An 11,202-nucleotide genomic window follows, 5' to 3' on the forward strand; every position below is an offset into this window, starting at 1 on the left:
GTTTTGACAAAACGTCCTTACCCACTTGGCATGCACCAATATTGGCCCAGTAAGACTCTCAGTCAGAAAACCTTTCTCACCCCAGGAGTGAGACAGGGAGTGAGCGACTCAACCCGCCAAAGGGTGATGACCTCGGGGAAAGGGAAAGGGGTTAGCGAGAAACACTTCCTTTTCCCAAGACGAGGCCTCACTTTGAGCGATCGATGTCAAGGTCCTTTATGCACTTAGCGCTAGAGCGACAGAGAAAGCTAAGTAAGGGCTAAAGAGTGATCACTGATAAGTTGTCGGTAATTGGCTAGTAGTGCAAAGCAGCGCACGAGGACTGTTAAACACCAAGCTGAGGGAATAGCCAGTCGTGATCAAGCAGATCGCGCTAAGCCTGAGTATGTTAACACTTAGTCGTGCGCAAAGAATAAGAGAAGCTGATCGCGCTAAGCCTAAGTTGGTTAACACTTAGTCGTGCGCAAAGAATAAGAGAAGCAGATCGCGCTAAGCCCGAGTTGGTTAACACTTAGTCGCGCGCAAAGAGTAAGAGAAGCAGATCGCGCTAAGCCTAAGCTGGTTAACACTTAGTCCTGTGCGAAAGGAAAGGTAAAGCCCCAGATCGCGCTGAACCTAAACTAGCTAACAGTTAGTCGCGCACATAAAGATCAGTGGAGTCCAAAGAAAATACAAAGAGAAATTGAGCAATTGAATCCGAGATATATCACCAGAGATGTTCATACAATTGTCAGTTACAAAGAGTTGAATGGTGCAGAAACATAAGGTGACAGAATGAAACTTTGTACAGAAGAAGTCAAAATTACAAAGGGGAGGAGATTCAGGGAGTAGGAGGCCTGAGTTTTCCATCTACCACCGAGTGATGAATGCTGAATTGCGCAAGGTCCAGGTCTGGGAGGACGCAGCGGACTTGCTCGAGCGCCAGCTCGAATCCATCAATGAGGGAATCGGCGCCCACGTTCATCAAGTCCTCTTTCTCCGCCTCCAGACTTCGCCTCGAAGCCTCTGCAGCATCCCTCTGCGTGGTAAGGGTAGCAAGGGAGGAGGCAGCCTCAGACAGCTGGCCCACTGCCTCCTCAAGCTTCTTTTCGGCAGCAGCAGTTGCCTCCTTGGCGGCCTTGAGCATCTCCACCCGCTGAGAATCCTGTTGGCGTAGGGAGGAGTTCTCAGCCTGTAACTCCTCCACCATCTGACTCCGTTCGAGCAAAGAGGAATTCTCAGCCTGTAACTCTGCCACCTTCCAGTCCAGAGGACCAACAGTCTGCCCCATCAAGATCTCCATCTTGATGGTCTCCTGGACCTGCAGCAAGTACTCCCTCCTGGCCTTCTCCACCATGCCTCGCATCAGCTCGACAGACCCCTGAGCGGCTTCAAGGTCACTGTGCAGCGACTCATTGTCGTGCTCAAGTTCCTTCACCCTTTTCTCCAGGGCTTTCTGCTTGCGATGCTGGGTGGAGAACTCCAGCGAGAGCACCACCTGCTTGGCAAGGTGTGCGTCTATCTCCTCCCTGCTCCAGTCGACGAGCTCCCCATTGCTGATGTGCTGTCGCACCATGGAGATAACTCTGCTGAAGTTCTCATGGTTGGCTCCAGCGTTGCTTGGGCGCGAGCCAGACCCACCAGGTTCAGCATTGGCGGTGGAGATTGTTATTGGAGGCGGGGCACACTCGTTTTGAGCCGAAACACCCCCAGCAGGGTGAGCGGATGGACCAGGTGATTGGCCTGCTGGGGGGGAAGTTGGCGGTTGAGAGATTGGGGGCGATTTTTGGCTAGGAGAAGGTGGGCATGCGAGCTCTGGGGCAAGTCGAGTAGAGGGGGAGGGAGGTGGTGAACCTTCCTCTACCTCTACCACCTCGATCCCTCCAGGCTGGAGAGACGAGACCCCCTCAACCACTGTTTTCTTCCTCTGGCGGTGAATGAGGGGGGAGCCTGAGCTTTCCTCTTCCGCTGAGGCAGCAGCAGCAGCAGGTGCCAGCGAAGAAGCCTTCACCAGTCTTTTCCTTTTCTTCCCTTGCTCGGGGCCTTCGGCTGGCGCGACCGAGAGCGGAGGGGCTTCGATTGGCTCAGTGGTGGAAGAGGAAGAGCCAGTCCCTTTGGCCGCTCGGCGTTTAGCGAGCTCCAACACCGCCAACCTCCTATCTTTCCCTGACATTGAATCTGCATAGGCAAGAAAGAGGGAAATTAGACAGCTAAGAGACGCAAGCAAGGTGAAAAGTATAAGAGCATGCATGAGGAGGTATAAATGTCCTAAGGGGCGGCAGAGAAAGAACTACCTATATATTTCTTCAGGGAAACCACATCAAACTCATCCTTGATGAGGCGAGCGGAGTCATACTTAGCCCCCAGGAGCAACCCACACAGCTCGCGCTCGTAGGGGGCCATGGTCTCGAGATCCTTGGGTTTTTTAAATTGAACCTGGGGGACCCAGTAGAGGGGGTACCCCTCGAGCAGATGAGGGCTTTGTGGGGTGGCGGATATCATGTAAAATCTGCCCTTCCAGTCTTTGAAGGACTGCTGGTACAGGCCCAGAAGCACCCGTCCAGCAACCCCGTTCAGGCTGACCCAAAACCTATCCCCTGGTTTCTTCGCCTCAAAGAAGTAAAGGAACACCTCCACCGAGGCGTTGTGCCCAAAGTGGTTACACAGGATCTGAAACGCCGGGATGAAGGCCCAGGCGTTGGGGTGGAGTTGGCAGGGCGCGATGTTCAACTCCATCATCAGCTCTTTCTCGAAGAAGGTGAAGGGGAGTCGCAGCCTCAACCTTTTGAAGATCGCGGAGTAAACAAAAACGAAGGGCACCCCATTGGTGGCCCTGTCGTCAGCGCAAATGGGCATCCCTCGGGGAGGGATGCGGACTCGGATGTGGAAGTCGTTTTCCCTGTCTATGGAACACGAGGGTTCGTCCGGGTCGTGGCTCAGAAGTGAGTTAAGATGGTCCTCAGGTAGCAAGGTAGACGTTTCAGATAGCAACGCCAGAGGGGCCCAGTCATAGACTTTGGCGTTGTCATGGAATGAGGTGACAACAGGCGGTGGCGAAGCTGGTGCACTCGCGGAGGGCTGTGCACCAGAAGAAGAGGCAAGGACGCGAGCGGTCTGCTTCAAGCGAGCCATCGAGAGATAGCTGCAATGGAGGAAAACGAGGGGTCAGAAATAGAAAGGGAAAGAGTGATGGATGGTTCGGTGAAAAACAGAGAGAGGGAATGAGGGAGAAATGCCCAGGTAAAGGAGAAAGAAGAGGAGGCAGAAGTCAAAGCGGAAACATGAGAAAAACCCTAGCGCGGGTTGAGAAGAAGAAAAACAGGGAAGATGGATGCATGATAACTAGAATGATAAATGCAATCGGTAAAGATGACCAAAAAGGGGCCAGGGAAAAGAAAAACCATACCTTTGAATGATCGCAAGAGATTGGGAAGCAGAGAATTTGAAGAAAGATGGGTGCGCAGAAGAGAAGTTCGCAGAGAGTCTGGGAGTCGAATGAAGAAGATGAAGGAACAGTGGAAGGGCGCGCCAATTTGAATGAAAGAAGCGCTAGCGACGCATAGCGCTGGCCGTTGATGGGGCCACGTGTCGTGAGATTAAGAAAGGAAGTCCAAACGTTAAAGAAGCAGCACGTGAGGTGGCACGTGAGGCGGCCCCACTTGCCACGTGGATTGAGGGCACGACCACTTAGTCTCTTCGCTGAGAACGAGTTCTCGACTCGAGACTGGGGGGCTTGTGATCCGATCGGTCATCGGTAGTCGATGACGTCAGCATCAGAGAACCACGTGGACCGCTCGCAGGGTGACACGTGGACCAGGTGGCAGAGAGGTAGGGGGACGATCGCCAAGAGAGGTGATCGGTGGTCAGTAACCAAGTTACCACCGACAGATCAGGCGGCAGAGAGGTCGGGGGATAGATCACCCAGAATGGTGATCGGTGGTCAGTAGCCAAGTGACCACCAGCAGACCAGTTCCCAGACTCGCGCCTGGAGGCAGAGCGCGAGTAGCGAATAAACACTGATCAGTCATCGGGTGTATTGTCATCGGGGTCTCGTGTTACACGCAGTTAAACTGGGACTAAGGTTCCCAGCGAGAGCGTTACGCATGGACCTCGCATGAGCACACCTCAAGGAATCATGCACGAGAGTGGCCTGAGGGAACTAGTAAGCCGGTCAGTGATTGGTGATTCCCTCAACCCATTACGTGCGTGTCATCCAGAAGGGTAAGTCGCCTACACAGAGAGTAACGTTCGGTGAGTGCGCCTAGACCAGCCACACCCGACGACCACTCCTAAGAGTGTGCAATTTACCCAGATAAGAGAAGCATCCTAAGTTACTCCGCAAGGGCGTAGCTTAGGCGGACAAAGAGAGGCGCTAGAGCCCTTCCAGTAAGTGACACGTGTGTGGTTAGATGTGAGTTGCAGGCCTCCACGTGTCACCATCTGAGAGGGGTGCGGTCCAGACAAAAGAGCACTCCGTACCGCTAAAGGTACAGACAGGTGCAGCCAAGCGCAGACATGCGCAGACTCTCACGCTCCCCATTGCTGATTCTGAAGGTACGCTTTCTCTGAAAAGCACGACAGGGTTCTGACACATGCCAGAAAAGCATAACAGAATTCTGTTATGCCCAGAAGCAGGGAAAGAGAGATAAAAGGCAGAATCAGAGTGAGAGTGAGGGGGTAGAGAAAAAACAGAGTGCAAGTTTTTCTCACACACACATTTTTACTAAGTTTCCAGTTTCTGGTGGTTCTGTTGAACTAACTTGATCGTCGGAGTGCAAACGGCCGCTAGAGGCGCCGTCTGTGTATTTTGCAGGTCACACTTTGAAGACATCTGAGAGAGAGAGAGTTCAGAAGGTGATTCTTCAGGAGACGCAGTCGCGAAGACAGGGCAGAAAGTGTTACGAAGCGATTCACCCACGTTCAAGTTGCCGGCAGGATCAAAACCCTTTGTATGATTGCTGGAATAGGGTAAGGATAACTCTCCCCGTCACCCCGCTGCAGCTAACCCAGAGGTTTTTCCCAGGGTTTTTGGCCTCGATGAAATGGAGGAAGACGTCTACAGAGGGGGCATGGCCAAAGTAGTTACAGAGAATGGAGAAAGCCCTAATGAAGGCCCAGTTGTTGGGATGAAGCTCGGTAGGGGCGACGTTTATCTCAGTCAATAGTGTTGAATGAAGTGTGTTCAAGCTTTGAAGAATCCAAATCCTTTGAGTTTGATGGAAGGCTGGATGTGCTTGTTGTTGCTGAGGTGCTTTAGAATAGGATCTGGGGTATATTATCTATGTAAATCCATTCTTGATTGAATCAAAAGCTTAAGCATTTTCAAAGCCTTGCTGTTAAACCAATTTAAAGTGTTTTTCAAACTAAGTGAAAAACAACCTGTTGTTTTGTCGAAACAACAGATTGTTTTACTCTTAGGTGTTTTGAAAAAGGTTGAAAATTGTTTTTGGTGATTGACTTGCTGTTAAACCAAAACAATCATTTGATTCGCACATTCTTTGGTGGTGTGTGTAAGTAATATAGGTTTGGTTATTTAGTGGATTCCCAGTGGTTTCTCGGAAACTGGATGTAGCTCTTGGTTTAAGAGTGAACCAGTATAAATTGTGTGCAATCTCTCTCTCTCTTAAACTCTTTAATTTCACTTTGTATATTTTTTTTAACTGGTATAAACAACTGATCCTGCCGATTGACCAAAACGCAAGAATCTCGCCACGTCAAAGGTATCTCCCTCTGGACCGGCTTTGCACCACGCTAGCTTCCGTCCTTCACACCTCGATTCTCCTCAAGAATCTGAAAAAGACAGAGTGGCACCGCTGCGGCCGATCGCGCTCCGACGCTCAAGTCAGTGACAGAATCACCAAAACTCTAAGAGAGAAAAGCTAAAGCTCAAGGAACCGTGCAAAATCTCTCTCGCGTACTCAAGTGTTCTCAAAGCGTAAAGAAGTGTTCTAAACGCGCGTACCTCAGAATCTGTTAAGAGTTCCTTATATACCTGTGCATTTTCTCTCTCTTGACGGTTATACCTCTGGATACGTGGCTCGCATCCAGCTGTACACGTGTCACCATCTGGAACGTCTTCTGCTTCAGCGCCACTTCTACTCTTTAGGCTGTTCGACTAAGTTACTCAGGTGAGGCGCAACTCGGTGCATAGCTGCCTTGGAGCGCGATCTCTTCTAATGGCGAGCACGGGGTGTCACCACGCACAACTTCTCTGTGGTCTCGCCTGCCGCTATCACGATCTGCATTACTTGCTCATCGTGCATGTTCTGGTAAACTGTTCCCTGGCCTCAACCTCTGGCTAGGGAATGATCATCTGATAACTTCATCCTTCGTACTCGTGCCCTTTGAAAGCCTTGAACAAGCTTTCCTGATCTTTCGGCGATGTCCCCCTCTCGGCGATCTCTGACCACTTGGTCGTCTAAGCTCGCAGACGGCGACTACGACACAAGCCTGGTGACCGCCGATTTAGATATGCTAGAGATCGGAGCACGCCAACTTAACGATTGGCGACTACATAGACTTTCCGATGTCCTTCCCTTCTGTCAGCCAGGTGTTCCATTCAACACGCCTATATTTTCACTTGCTGCCACGTCATCACTTTCGACTACCGGCTCGGTACACAAGCCCCCCAGTCTTAAGCGAAGACTTGTCCAGCGAAAAGACTAAGAGGTCACATCACCGTCGATCTACGTGGCGCTGGCACGGAATTCCAAACGTCCGTACCCTCTGCTTTCCTGACGCTCCACCAAACCCCTTTTTCTAATCGCTCGACACGTGGCTTCATCAACGGTCATCTTCAGCTGTCGTTTGCGCTTCCGAAAACGTTCGAAAAACCCTTAAACCCCTTGCACTTCCACTGCTCCATCATCTTTTTGCACTCTCAAACGTTCTAAGTTTTTCTCTGCGAACCCACGAAGCTTCTCAACTCTCTCAATCTCCAACTCTCTTCAACGCTCATCCGATCACAAAAAGGTACCCCTTTTACTTCCTCTGTTGATATTTTTTGCATTTTAACCGATTCGCATCATCCATTATCTGTCTGAAGCATACATGGTGGGCTGTTTTTTCCTTTTCTCCTTCTCTCGTAGCTTAGGGATTCGTTCTTCATCACGTTCATCCCAACGAACTCTTGTTCGTTCGCTCTGTCTTCTTCGTTCACAATCGAGTCGTTCTGTTGGCTTTGTTTCATCCCTTTCATTTTCCTTTGCAGTTCCTGCGATGGCTCACACAAAATCCACCGCGAACCCTCCTTCTTTGTCGCGAAACCCTCCACCCCAAGCGCGTAGGGTTGCTCCTGGGGCAAATCCTCCACCAGCGCGCAATCCACCACGAGCTTCTGATGCTCCTTCTAACCAGGCTGAGAGGCCTGCTTCTTCTCAAGCCAACCCCGCTCAGGCAACTCCGCCGATCGTCGGAGGGGCTTCCTTACCTCCAAAAGACTACAAGGAACTCTACCCTTGGGCCACCCGAATCCTGTTTAAAGAAACTTCTTCAATAAACACGGAGTTGGGCGTGCACCGATTAAGGAAAGGGGACCAATCCGAGCTCACATTCCATAAGGAGCACGACAGCAAGGTGGCCGTGCTGCCCTGCTTCCCAGGTGAACCGATTTGCGCGGATGATAAAGGGAACAACGGCGAGTCGTTCTGCTTTATCTACGCCACCTTCTTCAAGAAAGTGAAGCTCAGGCTTCCTTTTACCCGCTTCGAGAGAGAGCTACTAACAGAGCTCAACATTGCCCCTGCCCAGCTTCATCCCAACTGCTGGGCGTTTGTGAGGGCGTTCCAAATCATGTGTGCCCACTTGGGGCTGCCAGCTTCAGTTGACGTCTTCCTGTTTCTGTTCGAGGCTAAGAATCCCGGAGATCGCCTCTGGGTTAGCTTAAACGGGATTGTTGGGAGGTCAATCCTCTCGATCTTCCAGCAATCTTACAAAGACTGGAAAGGAGAGTTCGTCAAGGTGCGACAACATGGGGGAGTTGGACAAGGATCTCTGCCTTTTCTGGAAGAGCGTAGCAGCCGCCAACATAACTTTCCCCACCGCCTCAATAATCTCCTTCGAGTTCCTCGAGGGCCAACTTGAAGCTCACATAGGTTAGCCCTTACCTCGACACCAAGGCCTTCGCTTTGTGTTGGAATTGACTTCGCATTTCTACCATCTATCATTTGGCGTTCTGTTTGTTGTGTACTGGTCTTGATTTTTAATCCATGTGCTACTTTCTTGCGTTATTTCTGCGTGCATATGCTTGTATAACCTGTTTCTGCTTTGGGGCCTACTCATCTGTTTTCTACCCTGTGCAGACCTCATGTTGGGAAAAGGCAAACTGGCTGAACTGAGGGCGATCGCCCGATCTCACAAGTTGGCGGTGGGCTCCCAAACCGTGCCCAACTCGGTGGTGGAGATCGCCGTTGCTCAGGGCAAAACTCCCCCCCGAGGTGCAACCTCTTCCGGGGTACTACCCGCCCTTCAACGAAAAAAACTGATCTTGAGGAAGCCAAAAAGAAAAACTCCCCAAGTGGTACAAGAGGATGAAGAGGATGAAGAGACCACCGAGGATGGCCTTGTTACCAAGAGGACAAGGGTGGCTCCCTCTTCGCCACCTGCACTCCCAACTCCAACAACGCCTTCACCCCCAGCTCCAACACCGCCTTCACCTCCATCTCCAACACCGCCAGTCCAAGCAACACCCTTGGCTGTCGCACCCCCTGTGGTTGAAAGCAGCGACCCCAACTTCATTGAGAATCCTCCAAGCGCCTCCACACCATTTGTATCTGCTGGAGAGGGTCCTCCTTCAACCACCTCTACCGCTGGGGCTGCACCAGGAGGAGATGAAGGTGGCCATCACTCGCCAATTTTGATAACTGAGTCTCCGACTTCACCACCACGCCAGGAAACCCCCCTCGCCCTTCAAACTCAAGAGGGTGGTGGTGAAAGTCAGCACCAAGCTCCTCCAGCACCTCCACCAGCAACAACTTCGAACTTTCCCCCCTCCATCGAAGAGATCTGGGGACCCTTCACAGCCAAACTGAAAATGATGGCAGAGGATCTCCCCTCAATTATAACGAAGGCTGTGAAGAACACGAGCAAGAAGCTCCAAGACGAGAATGCGGCGCTCAAGGAGTCAAACCGCCTGATAAGGATGGAGGCAGAGAAGCTTTCTTGCAATCTGATGATGGCGGAAATTGACCATTCAAGGCTGGAGGACGCCATGGATGCTGAACTAAGAGGCGCGCGCAAGGAGGCCTCCGATCTGCGCCAAAAACTGCACCTCCAGGCTCAAGAGAAAATCGAGCTGGAGAGCTTGTACCTTACAGGCTCAAGGTGGCCAAGTTGGAGGCTGCAATGAAAGCAGATGCGGCCAAGGTGGAAAACCTTGAAAAGAGGTCGGCAGATCGGGAGGTCCTCCTTGGGAAGGTCGAGAAGGAGAGGGACGACAGCAAGGCTAAGCTCGCCAAAACTCAAGAGGAAAACACAAAGATTGCTGTAGAGCTGGCCCAGGTTCGGGAGGAAAACAAAAAGGCTGCTGAAGAGCTTGCTCGGGCTCGTGAAGAAACTGAAGGGCTGAAGAAGCAAACCGACGAGCTGAAGAAACAAGCTCAAGAGCTCGAGCAAAGCTCCGCCCAAGTCCTTTCCGCCGGGTTCGACGCCGCTTTGGAGCAAGTCTCGTGCCAATATCCCGAGCTCGATCTCTCCATGGTGTCAATCTGCAACGAAGTGGTGGATGGGAAGATCGTGCCCTCTGAAGATTAATTGCCTCCCTCCATCATTTTGTTCTTTGAAACTTGGTGCTCATTTCTGTTTATAAGAACTTTTATATGTAATTCTTCTTCGTATGTACTTGAACTGACATTGCTTTATATAACTCCTTCTGCTTAAGATGTTGTTTCATAATATCGTGCCTCAAACGTCTCTTACTTACTGTGTGATTAACCAACATAACCGGTAGAACTCGCTTAAACAAATTAAGTTAGCCATTCCTCGGGCTTAACCGTTCACTCACTGCTTTGAACTCGAGCAAACTGTTAATCTTATAACAATTTATCAAACTGTTAACTCGAAGTAAAATTTGAGCAACTATTAACTCTCAAACGATGACATTTAATACAACTTACATACTTAAGGCAATAAACCTCAACATAATCCACTTACTTGGCAGCAGGTTTTAACTTAAACGGGTATTACAATACAGTTTACCTGATCTGCCCGACAAGGTTAGCCTTTACTCCTGTCATCGCTTGGAATTCTTCTGATCACCATAGAGTTCTGGCGAAGTAAGCTTTGTTTGCCTTCATAACTTGGCTATTGTTCCCTAATCTGGGGGGTAGAGGCACCTTTCGGATCCTTCTCTACCTCCCTGAGTTTCAAAACAATAAGCTGGAAGCGAGGTGTTCTCTTTGAACTTACCTTAGCTATCTTTTAAACTTCTTTCACCCTTTTCGCCATACCTGAACTCGTTCAAGACGAGAAGGATTTTATCTGTCTTCACACCGCCTACAAGCGTGGAAGCTTTCTCTGGTCTTACTAAGTCAATATTGATGTTTCGCTTAAAGGGGGAGAGGCGTTTTCCTTCCCTTCCCGCCGTTTAAGGTCACGAACACCTTTGACTTTTCAGTTCATCTTGCCTGAACTCACTCTGAGGTGAGGAGGACTTTGTCTCGCCTGAACTCGCTCAACGGCGAGAAGGACTTTATCTTGCCTGAACTCGCTCAATGGCGAGAAGGACTTTATCTTGCCTGAACTCGCTCAACGGCGAGAAAGACTTTCTCTGGCCTGAACTCGCTCAACGGCGAGAAGGACTTTCTATGGCCTGAACTCGCTCAACGGCGAGAAGGTCTTTTTCTTGCCTGAACTCGCTCAACGGCGAGAAGGTCTTTTTCTGGTGCCTCAACTTGCCCAGGGTGTATATCTCCTCCCCCTGGATGCACTGAGGACTTTTTCTCTTTCTCGCCTGCACTCGCTCGAGGGCGAGGAGGTCTTTTACTCTTTCTCCCCTACACTCGCTCGAGGGCGAGGAGGTCTTTTTCTTTTCTTGCTTCCAAATGCACGAGAGCGCTGAGGTCTTTAGTCATCGCTGGTGCCTCCGATCGCCGAAAGACGATGTGGACTTTAAAACTTTAACTGATGCCGCCAATCGCCGAAAAATGATGGGGACTTTAAAACTTTAACTGATGCCGCCAATCGCCGAAAAGCGATGGGGACTTTAAAACTTTTACTTAGAAAGCA

The sequence above is a fragment of the Phaseolus vulgaris genome, chromosome 10 (genome assembly GCF_000499845.2).
Source record: "Phaseolus vulgaris cultivar G19833 chromosome 10, P. vulgaris v2.0, whole genome shotgun sequence".
Lineage (NCBI taxonomy): Eukaryota > Viridiplantae > Streptophyta > Magnoliopsida > Fabales > Fabaceae > Phaseolus > Phaseolus vulgaris.